The sequence below is a fragment of the Mus musculus genome, chromosome 7 (assembly GCF_000001635.26).
Source record: "Mus musculus strain C57BL/6J chromosome 7, GRCm38.p6 C57BL/6J".
NCBI classification, from domain to species: Eukaryota; Metazoa; Chordata; class Mammalia; order Rodentia; family Muridae; genus Mus; species Mus musculus.
Window position 1 is genome coordinate 143,228,729 of NC_000073.6, and position 22,312 is coordinate 143,251,040.

Here is a 22,312-nt window from a genome sequence, read left to right on the forward strand (position 1 = left end):
GCTGGCATTTGTGTTCTCTTAGTATCTCTATAACATCTGTCCAATATCTTCTGCCTTTCATAGTCTATGGTGAGAAATCTGGTGTAATTCTAATAGGGCTCCCTTTATATGTTACTTGATCTTTTTCCCTGAATGCTTTTAATATTCTTTGTTTTGTGCATTAGGTGTTTTGATTATTATGTGTCAGGCAGAATTTCTTTTCTGGTCCAAGCTATTTGGAGTTCTGTAAGCTTCTTGTATGTTCATGGGCATCACTTTCTTTAGGTTTGGGAAGTTTTCTTCTATAATTTTGTTGAAGATATTTGCTGGCCCTTTAAGTCAATAATCTTCATTCTCACCTATACCTATTATCTTTTGGTTTGGTCTTCTCATTGTGACCTGGATTTCCTGGATGTTTTGAGTTAGGATCTTTTTCCATTTTTCATTTTGATTGTTGTGCCCATGTTTTCTATGGAATCTTCTGTATCTGAGATTTTCTTTCATCTCTTGTATTCTGTTAGTTATGCTTGCATTTATGACTCCTGATTTTTCCTAGGATTTCTATCTACTGTGTTGTCTCCCTTTGTGATTCCTTATTGTTTCTACTTCCATTTTTAGATCCTGGGTGGTTCTGTTCAATTCACCTGTTTGGTTGTGTTTTCTTGTAATCTTTAAGGGATTTTTGTGTTTCCTCTTAAGGACTTTTACCTGTCTAGCTGTGTTCTCCTGTATTTCTTTAAGGGAGTTATTAATGTCCTTTCTAAAAATCCTCTACCAGCATCATGAGATATGATTTTAAATCCAAATCTTGCTTTTTGGGTGTGTTGGGGTATCCAGGACTCACTGATGTGGGAGTACTAGGTTCTGATGATGCCAAGTAGTCTTGGTTTCTGTTGGTAAGATTCTTGTATTTGCCTTTCACCATCTGATCACTTTCCTAGGTTTTGAATCTCCAGGGTTGTCTCCCTTTGTGATTTCTTCTTTGTTTCTACTTCCATTTTTAGATCCTGGATTGTTTTGTGTTACCTCTTTCAGGGCTTCTAGATGTTTACCTTTGTTCTTCTGTATTTCTTTAAGGGAGTCTGATTTCATTGATTTTTGCCTTTTTTGAAAGGGAGAGTCTGGATAACGCATTGACACAGTATGATGATGACAACTCTCACATATGCTTCTGTCTGATGTTGTTTTATAAAACTATATGCTCCAATAATGAGCAAATATAGTTTTGAAATAATCATCTTGACCATTTGTCTATAGTACCATCTCATATTTTTTGTAGATATCACACATTGTAGGCAAGGTTGCTCCAAGTAGTCCTTGCTGTCCTAAAACTTGTTATGTAGACGAGACTGAACTCAAATTCATAGAGATCTATCTGCTTCTGCCTGCTGAGTGCTACGGTTAAAGGTGTGTGCTACCATGGCTACAGAATTTGAAGTATCTTATATATATCAAAGGTTATTATGGATAACTGATGTCTTCATGATTTTGCTGTCTTTTAGTTGAGTACTTTTCTTGTCTCTCATTTTTGTGGTTTTATAATGCTTGCTGGTCTATTGCTTAGGGATTCCCTCAGATTTTGCTTGTTTTAAATGGGCATTATTTCTCCTTCATTTCTAACAATGCCCTTGAACTTAATGGTTGGAATTTGCTTTGCTTCTGAACTTGGAATATCTTACTTCATCACCTCATAGCCTGTAGAATTTCATCTTTGAAATCTACTGTAGTCCATAATAGTATAAATGACTTATCACTTTTCTTTTTAGACTTTTTTATTGTAATATGTCTTGATGAAGCTCTTCTCTGCTCTCTTTCTCTCTCTCTCTCATGAAATGATATGTGATTGTGAGGTATATTTAATTATAGTTAGATGTGGGGGCGGTTCACATTGCATATGGTATATATGCAGATCAGATGATAATACTATGGAGTCAGTTCTCTTCATCCACCTTCATACAGGTTTCAAGGACAATTAGATCGTCAGTCTTGCATCAATTGACAGCAAGCACTTTTACCTGATGAGCGATCTCAGTGATCCTGTTTTTAGAGTTTTGATGTACATTTCATTAATAATTGATATTCACATTAGTATATGTGTATACATGTCATTTATAATTGTTCTTATGATACTTCTCAAGGTCTTTTACCTACTTTGAATTGATCTTATATAAGTAATGCATTTTTCTGTAAATAACAGATATTAATCACTTATCAGATATGTAACTTGCAAATGCTTTACTCTTTGTGGTTGGGTTTTTATAGAGAAATAGTGTTTTGATGTTCAAACATTTAAAATACTCATAGAGTTTTCTATATTCTTCCCCCCAAGTTTCACATCTAAGAAGTCACTGCCAGTTCCATGAATTCTATACTTCTCAGGTCATGTTTAGGTCTTTGACAGACCTTGAATTAATTTTTATATATGCTTTTAGTAAAGATCCAACATTTACCCTTTTACATAAGGATGTCTAGTTTTACCAGCACTATATATTGTCAAGATGACTTTTTCTTTTTAAATTAGTCTGGCCAACACTGTAAAATGTCATGTACACCAAGGATCATTTCTGAGTTCTCTCTTTTAATATGTTCCATTGATCTGTAAGTCTATCTTTAAATTATTTAAATTACTATCATTCACTTTTCTCAATGGTAACATGGTAAGACCATTTGATGTTAGAAAATGGAGTCCCTCAGCACTGTTTGTGCTTAATTTGAAGACCATGATCATGTAACAGTTTTGTGTAATTATCTAAAGGTTGTGAATATTATGATGGATTTTTCTAATTTCTGTAGACATTTGGATATTCATTATGGATGCCCTGAGGGCATAAAATGCTTTGTGTAGTATTTATATATTACCTTCAACTTTATGAATGGTGACTATTTTTATTTATCTTTAGCAATAATTTGTAGTTTTAAGTATATAACCCTCCTCCATCTTAATTAATTTAATTGCTGAATATTTTTCACCCCTTGATGCTTTGAGGTTTTAATAGTTGTATTGAGACACAATTTGCAATATCTATTCACACGCTCTGAAACTTTATGATTATAAATATACTAATACAATGAAACTACTGTATCAGTCCACATAGATTTTACATTGGTGTTCTGCAAGTATTTAAGATATATTCATCAAGTTCTAAATATAGATTGTAGAGAATGAGGTTTACAATGCTGAATTTGTTCATCTTATAACTATAATTCCTTCAACCAATGTTTTCTTTAAGACCCAAGTCTAAATTACTAACCAATCTTATATTCAGCTTTTAGAGTTTAACATTTTTAGATTACACATATAGTGAGAACATGAAGTATTTGTTCTTTCTAATTCACAGTTTAACCTTAGTTCATCCATACTGTCACAAAGTAAATGACTTCTTTTTTGAGATTAAACATTCTGTTAATTTTATCCATTGTATCCATTTTGACACAGTATTATATCTTGATTAATATGAATAATGTTATGATAAAAATTACAAGTTATCTAAACATTGATTAAACCATCCATGACTTATTTTTCATTTTAAAATTGAAATTGTTTTATTTTGTTTATTATTATCATTGTCATTATTATTGTGTGTATATTGGACTATGGGTGCATGTGTGCCATAGCTCATATGTAGAGGTCATTTGACAAATTTTGGGATTTGTTCCTCTCTTTTTCTGTGTGTTCTAAAGATTGAACTATGATTGGTAGATTTTAAGGTACATTCTTTCTATGAGATGTCTCACTCAGCTTATATCTTCAATCTTTTGTTGTTAAATTTAGGTGTATTTTAAAGCCAGTGAACTTTACAGTTAACTGTAACATTAGCGTGTTCCTTGTATGAGACAAATGCTGGTGACCATAACAACTTGTCATTCTACTCGAGCACAAAGACACAGTATTAGGTGCTTCAATTTTTTTCAAATGCCAATTTACATTCAATTTTATATTACATTTATATCTTGTTATGTCAATTTACATTCACCTCAAACATAGAATCAGATTTTTCATTTTTCCATATCTTCACTATTTTTTGGACTTTTAAAAATAATTCATAAAATATTTGAGGTATTATCATGATTGTTCTGAGTTACATTCCCCAGATAGTGATACTGAGCACTTCTTGTATTCTTCTTAATACTTTGTATGGGTATGTTGGAAAATGGTTAACTCTGTCTTTTGTCTGAGTCATATTTAGATAATTTTTGTTATCATTTGCTATTGAAATATTTGTTATTTTTATAGTTTATATGTTAACACATTAGATGTAGTTTGGAAATATTTTATTCCATTATGTATGTTATCTTTTTTATTTTTGTTTCCCCTTCATACTACCAAACCTGTGATAGGCAGCAACTTTGTATTTATTTCTAGGCATTTGATGTTGTATCTTAAAAAGTAATTGTTAAGATCACTGTTAAAATTAGTTTATTCTAGGAGTTCTCATCTAGAATTAAATCTTTAACATACTTTGGGTTAATATGATTATGGAATAGAACCAATTTCAATTTTTTTCATTTTCATATCCAGGATTTACATACCATCTTTTGATGAGTATTCTGTTCTCATCGTTTATTCATAATTCCTGTGTGAAAGGTAAATTGTCCATCTATGTGTCAATATAAGGATCTGCATTGCTTACAATTGGTCTTTCCCTGTGAGTAGGTTAATCAAGGTGGGTGATAGTTCCAGCTATTTTTAATGTCATAAATGCTCAGCTATTCAACTTTTCTTGTGATTTCATATGTTTATAGAATTTTACTTATCTAAAGAAAGCATAAAACTAGAATAAAATCATTTTCAATCTGCGCATTACTTTGGGCTGCATGAATGTGCTGAAAGTCTTTGGATCCACAAAGAGGTAACAAATATACATCTATTACTGTCATCTTCAATTTTTTCATAAGTATTTATTTTTAGTAAACAAAAATTTTGCTGCTGTGGTTAAACTTATGCCTACATATCATGAAGTTCAGTCTTTTGTTGTCTATACCTTTGGTGTTATATTCATGAAATTAATGCCCCATATAATGTAATTTTTCTTCAAAATTTATACTTACATTTATATTTTTGATCCCTTTTAAGTTAATTTTATATACTGTAATTTAAAGGTGCTACATTCATTTTCCTAAATCTTAATACCCATTTTCCCCAAAACTATTTGTTCAAATAACAGACCTTTGTTGATAAATGGTTATGATACTCTTGTCCAAACTAACTGATATATTCAATGTTTATTTCTGATTTGAGGTACTATTTTCTTAAGAGCTTTCTTAATTACCCTTTTGGGTAGTTTACTGTTAATATAAAGAAATGTAGATATTTCTTGTGTGTTTTATATATTGAACTTTGATTTGAAGACTGTAATAATTCTTTAGGCAATAACATTTTTCTGTACAATTATATCATTTGCAAATATACATTTTATTTTTTCCTTTCTTATTTATATATCTCACTCCCCATCCTCAATTCCTCTAGCTAGAACTTTCAACATTATCTTGAATCCAATTGGTAAAAAAGGGAATAACTTACTTAAAAAAAATTATTTATTTATTTATTGTGTTTGTGTTCATGCATTTGCATGTGCAAATGCCTTTACACTCATGTGATCATAAAGGGACAACTTAAAAAAGTCATTTCTACCATAGCAGTCCCAAGGATTCAGTTTAGGTCATCAGGCTTGGCAGCAATTGCCTTTTATCTACTAGCCATATTACCCGTTCCATAGGTATCATTTTCTTACTTTAGTTCAAGAAAATAATTCAGTTACTCAATATTTACTGTAAGCGTTGCACACATGTGCTCCATTAAAACATTTCAGCTCTAAATATGACATTTTTATCATAAAATTTCTTTATCTCTTAAGATAATTACTAATTATCACAATTGCTCTGTAGTACAGCTAAAAGACTCTTGTAAAATAGGGGTAGATGTGACATTAGTCCATGAAACTTTGTTTTACTGGAACACTGTTGATGACTTTGGCCTTTTCTGAATGATTAATTGGTTTAGAACTATTCTATCTTCAATTATTAAAGAGTTTGAAGGTGAATTAATTTTTTGTCTTTAATTTATACCTGCACTAGCCTGTCTTTTTATCCCTTTGACATGTAGGATAGGGTTTTTTCCTTTATAGTTCCATGAGATGTAAACTTAGATTATTTATTATTTATTGATATATATCTCAAATGGTTCTCTAGTGATTCTTTGTACAGATGAGTTATCCACTACTATAAGTGGAGAATGCTAAAGGATAATCTTTTCAGGTTTATGTTTTAAGTTTTAAGACAGATATTGTTACAAATGTTAGACCTCACCATTAATGGATTCTATTATTATATAGTGACTATATCTTCATAATTTTGTCACTCCTGTTTTCCATGTGTAATGTATTGCTAGTTTCTATTTTGTTTTTCAGTCTATATGCTCTTAAATCTAAAATGAGGTTTGTGACTGTCTTTTGTTTGGCTGGTTGTTTTGTTTTACCTCTATACTTAACCAGTGAATTTCATACTTTGATATATGCTAAGAAATGCACTGATAGAATTAATCTTTCAATCTTTAATGTGTGTTGTCTACATTGTTGTATTGAACCTATCATATACCTGAATGTCCATTTTGTTCATATATCTGAATTTTCAATGATTATTTACTGGCATGGACTAGCTGGCAAACCTTCAGTAACAGAACCTTGAGAGAGAGGATCAGGTTTTCAAAAAATAGGGGATAGATTAAAGTTTGGAATAAAGAGATTACTTTTCTCCTTCATTAGGGCCTCTGAGAATGCTTTGGATTGGCCTGGTTCTCAATAGTTTATGTACTCAAATGAATTTTCTTTCTCTGTCTCTTCTATTTAAACTCTACAATTGGGAAATTTAATGATCATGATTTCATTCCACGAACCCTCAAGGAGATCTTTTCACTTTTCTATTTTCTTGATTTCAGATGCCCTCTTTATCAAAGATCAAGTGTCCATAGGTGTGTGGGTTTATTTCTGGGTCTTCGATTCTATTCCACTGGGCAACTTCTGTCTCTGTACCAATACCACGTGATCTTCATCACAATTGCTTGATTGTACAGCTTGAGGCCAGGAATTATTATTTTCCCCGGAAGATCTTTTACTGTTAAGAACTGTTTTTGTTATCCTGGGTCTTTGTTTTTCCATATGATGTTGAGTAACTCTGTTGAGAGTTACTCTTTCCATGTCTGTGAAGAACTGTATTAGAACTTTGATGGGCATTGCATTGAACAGTAGCTTACTTTTGGTAAGATGTTTATGTTAATCCACAGGTCCATGTGCATGGGAGGAGATCTTTTCATCTTTGTTCTTTAGGGACTTGAAGTTCTTTTTAAAATTATTTTTAATTAATTTTTACACTCCATATTCTATTTGTCACCCCCCCCCCATCCATCCCCAATTTCCTGAGGCTTCCACTCTCTTAAGGTTTAAGTTCATCATCTCTGAATGAACACAGATCCGGAATTCTCCTGTATGTGTGTTGGGGACCTCATATCAGTTGGTATGTCCTGTTTGGTGGTCCAATGTTTGGGTTATCTCAGGGGTCCAGATTGAGACTGCTGGTCCTCCTACAGGATCACCCTTCTCCTCAGCTTCTGTCAGCCTTCCCTAATTCAACAACAGGGGTCAACTGCTTCTTTCCATTGGTTGGGTGCAACTATCTGCATCTGCTTCTTTCAGCTGTTTTTTTGGGTCTTTCAGAGAGCATTCATAATAGATCCCTTGTTGTGAGCACTCTATAGCCTTAGTAGTAGTGTCAGGCCTTGGGATCTCCCCGTGAGCTGGATCCCTCTTTGGGCCTGTCAATGGACCTTCTTTTCCTCAGGCTCCTCTCCATTTCCATCCTTGTAATTCTTTCAGACAGGAACGATTTTGGGTCAGATGTGTGACTGTGGGATGGAAATCCCATCCCTCACTTGATGTCCTGTCTTCCTGCTGGAGTTTATAAGTTCCCTCTATCTACTGTCAGGCATTTCATCTAAGGTCCCTCACTTTGAGTCCTGGAAGTCTTTCACCTCCCAGGTCAATGGTACGTTCTGGGGGGGGGTCCCCCAACCTCCTATTTCCTGAGGATGCCTGTTTACATTCTTTCTGCTGGCCCTTGGGGCTTCAGTCCTTTTCCCTCACCCAATACAAGATCAGGTTCCTCTCTCCCACTCCCCGTTCCCCTTCTTGTCATTCAGATCTTTCACTTGGTTAAAGTTACACCAAGATATATTATGTGTGGCTATTGTGAAGGGTTTTGTTTCCCTAATTTCTTTCTCAGCCCATCTATCATTTATATAAAGGAAGGTTACTGATTTGTTTCCGTTAATTTCATATCCAGCCACTTTGCTGAAGTTGTTTATCCGCTGTAGGAGTTCTCTGCAAATAGTAATAACTTGACTTCTTCCTTTCCAATTTATATCCCCTTGATTCTTTTGTTGTCTAACTACTCTAGCTAGAACTTTTGAGTACTATATTAAAGACAGGGAGAGAGTGGGAAGACTTGTTCCTGATTTTAGTGGGATTGTTTCAAGTTTCTCTCCATTTAATTTGATGTTGGTTGTCAGTTTGCTATTTATTGCTCTTATTATGTTTAGATATGTGCCATGAATTCCTGCTCTCTCCAAGAATTTTAATATCAAAGGCCTTTTCAGCATCTAATGAGATAATCATGTTTTTTTTCTGTTTGTGTATATGGTGGATGATGTTTATGGATTTTCATATATTGAACCATTCCTGAAGCCCTGGGATGAAGCCTACTTGATCCTGGTAAATGATGGCTTTGATATGTTTATGGATTGAATTTGCAAGAATTTTATTGTGTATTTTTGTGTCAATATTCAAAAGCAAAACTGGTCTGAAGTTTTGTTGAGTCTTTGTGTGATTTAGGTGTCAGAGTAACTGTGCCTTCGCAGAATGAATTAGGTAGTGTTCCTTCTGTTTCTATTGTGTGGGATAGTTTGAGTATTAGTATTAGCTCATTTTTTAATGTTGGTAGAATTCTGCACTAAAACCATCTGGCGCTGGGCTGTTTTTTTTGTAGTTTGTTTGGTTGGTTTTTGTTTGTTTGTTCTTGTTTTAGTTTGCCTGATCTTGATTTAACTTTAGTACATGGTATCTGTCTGGAAAGCCAACCATTTCATCTAGATTTTCCAGTTTTGTTAAGTCTCTTGTAGTAAGATCTAATGTTTTTTTCAATTTCCTCAATGTCTCGCTTTACATTTTTGATTTTGTTAAACTGAATACTGGCTCTGTTCCCTTTAGATAGTTTGGCTAAGGGTTTATCTACCTTGTTGGTGTTTTTCAAAGAACCAGCTCTTGGTTTTGTTGAGTTTTTGTATTTTGTTTGTTTCTAATAGGTTGATTTCAATCTTGAGTTTGGCTATTTATTGCCATTTACTCCCTTTGGATGTGTTTACTTCTTTTCATTTTAGAGCTTTCAAGTGTGCTATAAGTTGCTAGTATAGGATCAGTTTCTTTATGAAGGCGCTTAGTGCTATTGTCCTCAACACTGCTTTCATTGTGTCCCATTAAGTCTGGGTATGCTATGCTTTCATTTTCATTGAATTCTAGAAAGTTTTAAATTTTTTCCTGGACCAAGTTATCATTGACTAGAGCATCCAGTTTCCATGAGTATGTGGGATTTTCATTGTTTTTGTTGTTATTTCAGTCCAGCCTTAGTCTGTGGTGATCTGATAGAATGCATGGAATCACTTCAGTGTTCTTGGATTCTTTAAGGCTTTTTGTGTGTGATTATTTGGCCAATTTTGGAGAAGGTTCATGAGGTGCTGAGAGGATATATTCTTTTGTTTTGAGATAAAATGTTCTATAGATCTGTTAAATCCATTTGGTCCAAGTGTTCTTTTCAAGGTCAAGGTTTCCAGTTTTAATTGAAAAATCTTGTTTTGAGCCAGTCTTACAATTTTCCTTTCACTGTACTCTTCACCTCCAGAATTTGGCTTTGCTTTCTATAGCTTTATTGAAACTCATTTGTTCATGTATTGTTTTTCAGATTGTACTCTCCCAGTTCTCTTTTAGTTGGCTATTCTTAACTCATTTTAAATTGTCACTAAGTTAATGTGCCTGGTTTTTTGGAGTCGGTTACTGGAACATGACTTGTATTTCTTTGATAATGGCCTTGTTCTTTTATATACAAAGATATATATGTAGGTGCATGTTTGTGCATATTCATGTGTTCTAAGTCAGAGGACAGCCTCCACTTTCTTAACTAGAAATGCTATCCACCTCCATTGAGATAGTCTCGACTTGACCAAATAGGCCAGACTGCCAAATTACTAAACTCTTTGGATTCTCTTCCTTCCATTCCATCACTGTGACTGCAAACATCCAATATACATGACATTTTCACATGAGTTCCAGGGCTCACCCTCAGATCCTCATGCTTTAAAAGCATTTTGCCAAATGCTTTACCAAATGGATATCTTCCCGGCTCTCTTTGGGTTTTTAGTATTTCTCATTATATTGGGACAGTGTTCCTTAATTTTGGTATACATCCATTGTATTTACAATCTGGTATGAATGAGCTAAGACCTATTTAAGTGCAAGAATCAAGAATTGGTTGGATGCAGTGGTTCCTATTGTAGTAAGGGCAAAACAATATAGTTTTTCAGATTTATCATCTATGAAATCAAGAATAATTACGAGGTAGCCTGGCCATCAAAGCTGTGGATAACATACTGCTGCCTCAAATGAAATTATGTCAATGGTACTCTTAAATATCAATTTTGATGTATAGAAATGAAACTTGTGTACTGATATTCTTTTGCACTACTGAATTTACCATATACAATCTTATGAGGAATCTTGTTTATTACTTCCTTTCCAATTTACATGTGTTACATGTGTCCAGCTAATCCATTTGATCCAGTTAAACCATTCACCATTATGTTGAATAGAGGTGGCAACAGTTTAACATGTTTTTTTTTTCTTAATATCAAACTACAAATGCAAAATGACTTAGTTCTTTAGTGCAAGGTTTGGAATTTTTTTAGGTCTGTATTATGTGAAGATATTTTCTATTTTCTACTTTTACATTGATGTCTGCGATCCATTCTCAACTTATTTTTTATTTATTGGGTATAAAGTCTGTATCTAGATTCTTACATTTTCCATGTGGCTATCATTATTTTATCACCATTTGTTGAAAAAAAAAAGAACATTTTTCTCCATTCTTATTTTTGTTCCTTTACTACAGATTAGTTGAGTGAACTTAGATTGTATTTTAACATGCTATTTTCTTTTCCTTTCATCTTTACTTACCTATTCTTTTACAAGTAATATAGTTTCTGGATCCCCAAAGCTTTACAGCAATGCATTAAAATAGGTTAATTTTAAATTATCCTTTAATATTATGTTTCATATTCTATCCTTTTCCTCCACAGTAGCCTTAGAGTCCATTTTCCAATACTGATAAAACATTTGTGTTTGCTTAAGGTTGCATTTAATGTGGGGATCAGCATGGGTTATTGGACATCTGGCAATATTGAATTTTTCAATATGTTAAATATTGAAAATATATTGTACATATTTTTATCTGTTTATTTTGGTGATGCCAAAGCAATAATGTACTTTGTTTCAAATTCCACTCGTTAACTTGGGGCATATAGGAAAGTAACTGATTATTGTATATTTTGAGTCATGTAACCTTGCTGTGGTCCCTTAATAGTTGCAGAATTTGTATATGTGTCCTTTCATATTATCTACATAGATAATGCCACTTAAAACAAAACTTTGCTCCTTTTAAACAAAATATATATTCCCTTTATTTTGGTCCATTACTTAGGAGTTTTCCACAAGATTTTGAAAAATGAGTGGGCACCATCCTTACCTCCCCTTTTTTTCCTGTCAATTATGTTTGGTATATACTTTTGGTAAATGGTATTTACAAAGTTAATGACGTCCTTATAGTGTTTACTGATTTTTTTTTCTTTTGGATAGGGAATTTTGTCAGATGCACTTTTGTGTCTAGTGATATAATCATGTAACTTCCTTTTGCTTCTTGTGATCACTCACCTGAGTTTTTAATATTCCAGATGTTTTGTGTGTGTGCCTTTTTTGCTTTGTATTATGAGTTCATAAAGAATGTTGTCAGGTTTCTGTATGTAGTGAAATTACATACATGTAATTTCTTTTCTGGTTCTTGTCTCTTCTGATCACTTACCAGTTTTTAATGTTCCAGGGGTTTGTGTGGTCTTTTTGTTTCTGTTTTGTATTATGGGATGATAAAGAATGTTGTCAGATTTCTGTGTCTAGTGAAGTAATCATGTAACTTCGTTATTTCTTCTTGGGTCTTGTGATCACTTATATAAGCTTTTAATATTCCAATGTTCTTGGGGTTTTTGAGATGAGTTGATAAAAATTTTTGTTGGATGCATGCTTGTGTCCAGTAATAATTATGTAACTTTTTTTTTCTTCTTGTGATTACTTACCTGAGTTTTTTAATGTTCCAGAGTTTTGTGTTTGTTTTGTTCCTATATTGTGAGTTTATAATGTCAGGTTTCTGTGTCTAGTGAAATAATCGTGTAACTTCATTTTGCCTATCTGTGTCTTGTGATCACCTTTTTAAGTTTCCAGAGGGTTTCTGTGTTTTGCTTGTTTTTAAAAAGATTTATTTTATGTATATCAGCATACTGTTGTTCTCTTCAGACACGTCAGGAGAGAGTCAGATTATAGATGGATATATAACTACTATGTGGTTGCTGGAAATTGAACTCAGGACCTCTAGAAGAGCAGTCAGTGCTCTTAACCACTGAACCATCTTTCTAGCCCTTGCTTCTGTTTTGTATTATGAGTTGGTAAATGTCAGATTTCTGTGTCTAGTGAAATAATCATGTAACTTTTTGTTTTTTATGTTCCAGAGTTGTTGGGTTTTATTTTCCCCCCTTTTTAAATCCATGAGTTGGTAAAAAATCATCAGATGCATGCATGTGTCCAAAGATATAATCATGTAACTTCTTTAAGCTTCTTGTGGTCACTTACATGAGATTTTTTAATATTCCAAAGGATTTGTGTTTGTTTTGTATTATGAGATGGTAAACAATGTTGTCATGTTTCTGTGTCTAGTGAAATAATCATGTAACTTCTTGTTGTTTTGTGTGTGTGTCTTTTGATTACTTACCATGGTTTTTAATGTTTCAGAGGGTTTTTGTGTTTGCTTTGTTTCTGTTTTTTATGTTGAGTTGATAAGGAATGTGAGGTTTCTGTGTCTACTGAAATAATCATGTAACTTCCTGTGGGGTGTGTGTGTGTGTGTGTGTGTGTGTGTGTGTGTGTGTGTGTGCGTCTTGTGATCACTTACCTAAGTTTTTAATGTTTCTGAGTTGTTGGGTTTTTCTTGTCTTCCATCTTGAGTTGATGAGGAATTTTGTCAGATGCATTTTTGTGTCAGTGAAATCATGTAATTTCTTTTTTGCTTGTGTCTTGTGATCATGTACCTGAGTTTTTAATGGTCCAGAGTTGTTAGGTTTTTCTTTTCTTTCCTTTATCTTGAGTTGATAGGGAATTTTGTAGATGCATTTTTGTGTCCAGTGATATAATCTTGTAACTTCTTTTTGCTTCTTGTCATCTTTACCTGAGCTTTTGATGCTCCAGATGTCTTATGTATGCTTTTTTTTTCTGTTTTGTATTATGAGTTGGTAAAGAATGTTGTCAGGTTTTTGTGTGTAGTGAAATATTCATGTAATATCTTTTTTGCTTCATGTGTCTTGTGATCAGCTACCTAAGTTTTTAATATTCTAGAGGGTTTTGTGTGTGCTTATTTTTTGTTTGGTATTATTGGTAAAGAATGTTGTCAGATTTCTGTAACTTATTTCTTGCTTCTTGTTTCTTATGATCACTTACCTGAGTTTTTAATGATCCCCAGTTGTTTGGTTTTCTTTTCTTTTTCTTTATTTTAAATCACAAGTTAATAAAGAATTTTCTCAGATGCACTTTTGTGTCCAGTGATATTTTTACTTCTTGTGATCACTTACTTGAGTATTTAATGTTCCAGAAGTTTTCCTGTTTGTTTTGTTTTAATCATGAGTTAGTAAATAATGTTGTCAGACCTTTTTTTTTTTCCCCTTGGGTCTTGTGAACCCTATCCTGAGTTTTTAATGTGTAGAGTTGTTGTTGGTTGTTGTTACTTTTATTATGAGTTGGTAATTGTATCCAGTGAATAAGTATGTAACTTCTTTTGGCTTATTACTTACCTGAGATTTTAATGCTCTTTGTTTTGATCATGAGTTGGTAAAGAATGTTGTCAAATTTTTTGTCTAGTTATATAATCATGTAACATCTTTTTGCTTCTTGTGTTTACTTACCTGAGGTTTTAATAATCTAGAGGGCTTTTTTAAAATTGATATAAAATTTTTCCAGATGCATTTCAATAATATAATCATGTAACTTCTTTTTGCTTCTTGTGATTACTTACCTGACTTTTTAATGTTCCAAACGGCTTTTTAAACATCATGAGTTAGTAAAGAATTTTGCTAGATGAATTATTGTATCCAGAAATATAATCATGTCATGTAACATTTTTTTTCTTCTTGTGATTACTTACCTGATTTGGTAATGTTCCAAGGGTCCTTTTTTTAATCATGTGTTAGTAAAGAATTTTGTCAGATTCATATGTATCCAGTGATATAATCATAAAAGTTCTTTTTACTTCTTATGATTACGTACCTGAGGCTAAATGTTCCAAAGTTGTTGTTTTTACCATGGGTTGGTCAAGATTTTTGTCGGATGTATATTTCTGTCTGGTGACATAATCCTGTGACTTATTTTATGCTTGTGATAACTTACCTTAGTTTTTAATGTCCCATAGCACTGAGCAGTTGTGGTATTTTTGGATTTGGCATATTAATGTTGCGTAGTGTATTGTTTTACACATACAGCATGAGTTACTGGTATTTAGCTTGTTTGGAATGTGTTGTTTGCTACAGAAATAAGGGCAACATTGGTCTCAACAAATGAGTTAAGCAATATTTCCTACCTTCTAAAAGACACTGTAGAACCTTTAGTATACATTCTTCCATTAAATAGTTGAGATTTGTCAGAATTTATCAGTAAATCCATCCAAGCATGGTGCTTTCTGTTTAGGTTGCCTATTATCTTCTTATACATAGCCTCAGTGTACCATTTTTCCTCATATGCCTGTTAAGTCTGGAAAAGAAAGTCTATCAGGAAAACAAGTTTATCATCCTGCCCATAAATCCTACCTTTGTGAAAACTAAGAGGTCCCTGTATATTAACCTCTTACAAAAGACATTTCCATGTGATTACCATCTTTTTTGTTTCAGTGAACATTGACAACTTTAGAATCTTTTAGACCCTCAAGAAATAAGATGTTTAAACTAAAATGTTTCATTTTTAAAGCTTTTTCATTTGAGAATATGGCAAAAAGATACCTACCCCCCTCACTGCACATTCTTAGATAGTTTTGAAGTTCTCATCAATGTACTCAAATTGATGATCTAACATAATCTTACCATTGCTTGTTCTTCATTGTCTTTTTATCCTTCACAATAGAGCTCATTTTGCATTGGCCAGTTTTGTAGATTTTACTAAACTGACTCAGGCATGGGATGATGTTCTTTGGAAGCCTGGCTTTCTTTCATCAACATTGTGCTTCTAGAGATTGGATTTAAGATGTGGGTCTTTAACATCTATGCTAAATGGAGGTGTTTCTCCTGCAAAACTGATGCATATTGGTAAAGTTGCCATTCATTAACTTCATATTGTTTGGGTGTTTTTCAAATCAGAAAGCAAAATTCAGTCATACACATATTTTTTTCAATTTATGAGGATAGAATTTTAAGTTTTGTTCATGTTAGACAAGTACCCTATTGTCGTGAGGCTACATTCCCAGCCCTTTTAAGTTTTGGGAAGCTCCTTATATATTTTTTAAATGTTTTGTCCTAGTCTGTAGCTTATATTTTTATTATGATTACCAATATATTTAACTCTTTAAAATAATTGCTTTAAGTATGTGTCTAGTAAATCCAATGTCTGGGCTTAAAGATCTCTTTGAATACTGTAATTTCTCTTCAAAGCATAGTAACCCTTTGCTCATCTTTATCTGAAATGGCTTCATCCACAGGGTTATAGAGAATAAGCAGATCTTACTTTGATAGGAACTTTGAAATGAGATTATCATGGGCCATATTATCTACCATACTTTTACAAGAAGCCAGGTAAGACAAACAGACATTTCCCCTAAACAGAGTTGTGCTGCAGAAAGTCAACACACCTTCCTATTCCAATTTTCTCTTTACCAAGATTATAATTCCGGAGAGGTATGTTTCTATCTAGTATTATGTTGGTTTCTTTTGACAAATAGCTATCTCTCCCAAACAAGAAGAAAATATAGCAACTCTCCCTTCCTTATCCTACCCTAATTTGTTTCTCATATTTCTCATGTTCTGGGAGAGATATGTTTTTCTATCAATGGCAACAACAGGAATACTACTAGATATATCCTATCTGATGGCTTGTTAGCAGATATCTTTTGTTGTGGTAGTGGTGGCTGGTTGGTTTTAGCCTGCTCAAAAATCACTTTAAGTCTCTTAGGTAATACCTACGAGTTAAGAACTATATTGTATTTAATTCAGAGCTTCTTTTAGGTGTGATGGCATTAGAGCTTGTGCAATTAGAAAGGTATGGTAGTGTCTTGAGATATAGCTCAGTAGCAATTCACTTTCCTCTACTAGCATTGCCACAAAATGGGGTGAAGATACTTATTAAATAACAATGACTATGCAAAACAGATTTCCCAATCTGAAATCTACTGTAAACATGAGATTTATATGTGGGATTCTGGTACAATGGACCCAGGAGGCTGCTAAGATACAACCTGTAACTACAAACTTGTTTTGCTATATATTTGCAATACTGTTTTTGGAAAAGTTTGTTTACTAGCATTATTTTGGGGTGATTTCTCTGGATCTTGTATACATTTTCAACTAAGCTAAGCCCTCTTTCAAATCATACCATACCAATTCATACATTGTATGACCTAAAGTAACCATTAACTCCTCTATAAATCACTGGTACCATTCATTTCAATTAAGTATACATAAACATAATTAAACACATTTTTAGATGTTTTGAACAAAATCTTACCTAACTGGCCAATCTTAAGACAATTGCAGAGTGCAGAATGATATATAGCGATTTGTTTTGTTCTGTTATTTCGCTCTTCTTGCTTCTGAGGACAGATTGGATGTGGTTTGTACTATTGCTATTTTATAGTAGGTGTTCCTGTAGGGCTTTTTAAATATTTGATTTTCTGTAGATAATGATATGTTTAGATGCAAGTTTTGTTATTAATCCTGTTTGGTATTCTTTCAGCTTCCTGAACTGTTTAATGTATGATAATAATTTAGGGGAAATTTTTAGTTCCTGTTGTTTCAAATGGTTTCTATTTGTTTTTTATTTTTGTTTTGTTTTTGGCTTCTATATGACTATTTCTAGTATTCTTAGGGATTGACATGTCTTCTAATGCTGCCCCAGGAATGGAGATAACTAGATAACTTTTTTACTTGGGAGCCAAACTCAGGTCCTACGTATATAAGACAAACACTTAACCAACTCAGCCAAATTCTCACTGTTTTGTTCATTTTTGTCTTTTAGTTTTTGTTGTTTGTACAAAAAGATACTCTGATTTTTTTTCTCATCTGTGTGCAATCAAATGAGTCTACAGAGGGTATTTTTCATACATTGCTATTGCTGGTTCCCAGCCCTTTTTGTGTTTTCCCTATGAGTTTGGTTCCTTCCTTGCTATTGTCCTTGGATGTTGTCCTTAGTTTTATAGTTCAAATATCTCCGATAATTTCAACATATCTGAAATGTCTGCTATGTTTTAAAAAGTTAATGTCTTTTAGAATCCTTGTATTTTTTTTCAATAGGTGGACAGCAGATATGATGTATCAGACAAAAGGAACTTCTATTGAATGGGCATTATTAACAATACAGAAAGGTTTCGTATATAAGAAACATTCTATAGTTCTGTGTTTAGGTCTCACTTTTACTGAGCCTCTTGACTGAATGTCACAACCATTCTTCAATATTTTTTCTTGGGTGGTATAGGATGGCTAAAGTGAACTGGTCTGGTGTTTGGTTATTTCTACTCCACAAGAAATCTAGAGTTAATTTGAATTGCTTTAGGTCAGTTCAGTTAGCTTGTGATAAATCCTAGCTGGCTAAGACCTAGTAAACTAACTTTCCCTGAAGGTAAACCCTTGACGAAAAACACTATTGTTTGTTTTCAGAATGGCTTTCCTCCCTCCCAATATTGAAAGTTTCAAGGGAATTTTTCTCTACTACTCGCATTGAGAATCTGATCAAACTCCTGGATGAAGTACTTCATGAAAACGTTAAGGCTCTTCCCAAAACTTAGTGCCTTTGACTTTTTAGTTCTTACATCTATCTACATCTAAACTCCAGCAGTTAAATCACAAATTAGGTTTTTCTAGCCAAGCTGATTCCAGCAATGTCTACTGTAATATGTTCTGATTCTCCATGTCTACCTGTCTCTCTCCTTCAATCTCCCATCACCTCTCCCCCCCCCCTCATTTTGAAGGCATTGTTTTACTCTTTTCATTTCTGATACAGAAATGGAATCGACTTTTCAGTCAACTCACCATTTTACTTGTTGAGATACTGTAATTTCTAAGCTGTTTACATGTTGAGATTTATACTTTTCCAGATGTTTTCTGAATAATTTTTATGAGAATTAATTACACTTAACTTTACAAAATTCTAGATTGAGTTTATGCCAACATAGTTTCAATATTGTTCCTTTCATTTAGATTTGGTTCATTAAGGTTTAGTTCATTATAGCAGGTAAAAAGGAGGGCAGGATTCTTCCAACTTTTACAAATTAATTCAAGATCCTATACAGCTCTATCTCCTTCAATTCTACATGGTTTCAAATTTTATATCTATTGCATGAATATATCCAAAGACATATGATATATATGCCAGATGTATATATCATGTTCTTTTATCACAAAAATAATAAACATTAAAAACTTAGATATTATATATAATACTGGCTTTTATGTTTTACATAGCTACCTGGTCCTCAAGGTCTGGGCATCTCTATGTGGTTTCCAGTTACTTTCTAGTCCTTTCTTATTTGAAACTGTATTACTTTCTCTAATAGTTTTTGTAGAGCCAATATAGTATGAGCTTCCCAGCTTTTATTCATTTGAGAAGCTCTTAAGCTCATTATTTCTCCATGTTTGAATAATTTTGCTGTATATAAAATTGTTGGTTGACAGACTTTTTTCCTCTCAGTACTTAAAAATGCTATTCCATTCTCAGTCGACTCTATACTTGCTGATAACAAACACATTAATTGTATTGAGAATCACTACATGACAAGCAAAGTCTTTTTTTTTCTTTTTAACGTCTGTTCTGCCTTTCAATAATTGATAGTGTATTTTTCTGTGACTCAGTTATCATTTCTGGGTCCTTTTGCTTATGTTCCTGTACATAGTAATTTTTGTCTTTAATCAAATTTGGGGAGGCATAGCCACTAGGTCAATTCTTCTTCCTGCTCCTTCTTTCACCTACTTTTTGGGATTTCCAACAAAGATATTAGCATACTTGGTAGTTTACCATAGAATTCTTGAAATGCTCATTTTCCCCCCCTGGTGCTCAGACTTGATCCTTAAGTCCACTGATTCTTATATCATTCAGATCTGCTGATGAAACCCTCTAATGGATTTTTTCATTTGTTAATACTTTTCAGTTCTAGAATTTGTTTAATTCCATTTTCTAATTTTATCTCATTCTTCATATTCTTTGTTTTCTTTAGTTCTTTATCATTTTCTTTTTATCTTTCAGCATAACTTAGACTAATTTTATTTTATTATCAATGAGATTACTGTACATGCCATGGTGCCCATTTCTAGGTTAGGGGCTGATTTTATGTAGTTCTTTCCTTATACCTTTATATGGGATCGGAGCTCAAACTTAGGTCACAGGGCTTAAGTATCAAGACCCTTTTCCAGCTGAAACATTCCTAGCCTAATTAAAAATTATTTTTTTGTCAAGTTAAGTACAGTGTGTCTATACTTCTTTCGGCTTTCTGTGGGAAGGAACTTTGTTATTGTTTCTCTGTATAGTCCATATTTTCTTTGTTTAAAGCTCTATATTTTCAATTATTTATATTATAACTGTGGACATTAGATTCTTTTCTGCCTCCAGATTTTTTAATGCTACTTAAGTGGTTTTAAGCTTTTTTTTTATTTATTCCCAAGCTATTTTTCTTTTGTGAAGTTATGTGTGGTCTTTGAAGTTCTGTTCCTTTCATTTATGTTCAGTTCATTATGACAGCGAGGTATAAAAGGAGGGCAGGATTCGTCCAGCTTTTGTAAATTAACTAAACTGGAATTTTCCTTCAATATTTGGACAGACTATTAACAATCCTGTCTTTGCTTTCACTTGTAGCTTGAGGTAACTTACGTATAGAAATCTCTCATAGATACTGGTTTGTAGTATTGTCAGGGCTCTTCTTAGCATCTAGCTCTGTGCATGTTTTGTAAGTTATTAGCACATACTATTATTTTAAATGCTCTAAAATTCCAAGGAAGCTCTCTCTAGATTGCCTTCTGAGGCTTTTCAGTGGGCCGCTGTGTGCTTCAACCACTGATCTTTGCTCAAGTCATTATAACTGCTCTGAAGGTCTTACAGCGTTTGCAAGTACTGTCCACTATTTTTCACACTGAGAAAATTCGCAATTACTATTTGGGGGGAAAATGAAAACACCTTAAGTCAGTCTTTCAGGCTACCCACAAACAATATAAAACAAAAAAAATTATTGTAAAACATAAATAATTATTTTAGACAAGGTCTGTACTGCACACTTCAGAAACAAGGACCAGGGTCCATACTACCTATCATCTGCAACAGTGCCACCAAACCAGGCTTAGTAGAGGGAAGATGAGTATTTAAGGACAAGTGAAAATGTCCCAAGTTTCTGTAATTTTTGCACAAACTTGTTCTTTCCTCTACTAAATGGGTTTTTTTCCCAGTGGTTGAACTAAAGTTGTTAGTCTTGGCAACAAGAATCTTTATCCACTGAATCATCTTGCTGGGCCCCTAACACTTTTTAATTGCCCATTTCTTTTTGTGATATTCACTTGGTTGCTGTGAATTACTGACTGCTTCCCAGAATTAATCACTGACATTAATTCTGAGTTCCTATAAAAATATTTCTGTGGAGAGGGGAACCTTATTTTTGTTGACACTACTTAGCATCCTCACTCTTTTGACAGAGCATCGTAGGCCTCTTCTTTTGCACTCACAGGTATACAATGGTGGGCAGACTCTCCTCTCATGGGTAATTTCTATGTATTTGGCCTACTGTTGAAGGAATAGATCATATATGGTTTTATTTTGCTCTTACTGTTGTTGAATTGCTTGTTCTGATTTTTTGAGTAAGTGAGAAGATTTGAAGTCCAGGGGTTGGGGTGGGGGAGTAGAATGTTGTTATTCTCCAAACATTCCTGCAAATCTTTAAAATTATGCTTTTTCACATATAGACTTTTCCCACTCTTGGTTTCTATAGCTTCTTCCCCTGCTAATGCCACCATGTTTGTTTAGGGGTTTGTCTGTTTGTCTGTTTGTTTGGATGTCCCTTTCACTCTTCACTGGCCTCCCAAGTCTCCCTGGCTTTCCTTTGCTACATCCTATACATAGCAATCCCAAAAATTCTTTCGATAAAAAGTGCATCATGCTACTTTCATTCTTAAAGGCTTTAACCCCTTCCTATCACTTTTTTGGGGCTAGATTTATGGACAGAGAATAACAGGAAACTTGTGCCAGCTACTTCCCAAGAAAGTGGTCTATTTAGTGAACAGCTGGAATTCAGCTTACAACACTCCTTAAAGATCTACCAGTAATGTGGACCTGGAGTATTGACTCCACTGAAGGCTTACTTTGAGAGATTTCTTTCCATTGCCTTTGGCCTACCCTGCATTAAACAAAGCCCTGGAGTCATATCTGGTATTTCTTTTATTAAGAAGCCTTTGGTATGAAGACAGTATGAATGGTAAATGTCGTACATGTGTGAGGACCCATACTGCCTATGTGTCCTCAAAACCAGGGATGTTTTCTTTTCTTCCATGTTCTTTGTGTGTACCATACAGCAGGGCTTCCAGTGTGGTTTAATGAGCTGCCTGAACCATACATCAAGGTCTTCACTTTCAAGCCATTTAACTTTAGTCATATGCCCTTCTGCTCTCTAAAACAGGCTAGTTACTAAGTGAGCAGCACCCTCCTTTCTACATGGTTTCTGATTTTTGAAAATTACTCAAGGATGGACTAATTTG

General features: G+C 33.5%; 1 protein-coding gene and 1 long non-coding RNA gene across 9 annotated transcripts in view; one reads left to right on the top strand and one right to left on the bottom strand.

Annotated features, from left to right (window-relative positions):
- Kcnq1 (potassium voltage-gated channel, subfamily Q, member 1) overlaps nucleotides 1-22,312 on the top strand; it is a 320,174-nt gene that overhangs the window by 121,852 nt on the left and 176,010 nt on the right. The window lies entirely within an intron of this gene.
- Kcnq1ot1 (KCNQ1 overlapping transcript 1) overlaps nucleotides 1-22,312 on the bottom strand; it is an 83,437-nt gene that overhangs the window by 15,618 nt on the left and 45,507 nt on the right. Inside the window, exon 1 of the long non-coding RNA NR_001461.5 lies at nucleotides 1-22,312. This exon is cut by the window's left edge and continues 15,618 nt beyond it; it is cut by the window's right edge and continues 45,507 nt beyond it. This is a non-coding gene — a long non-coding RNA (KCNQ1 overlapping transcript 1).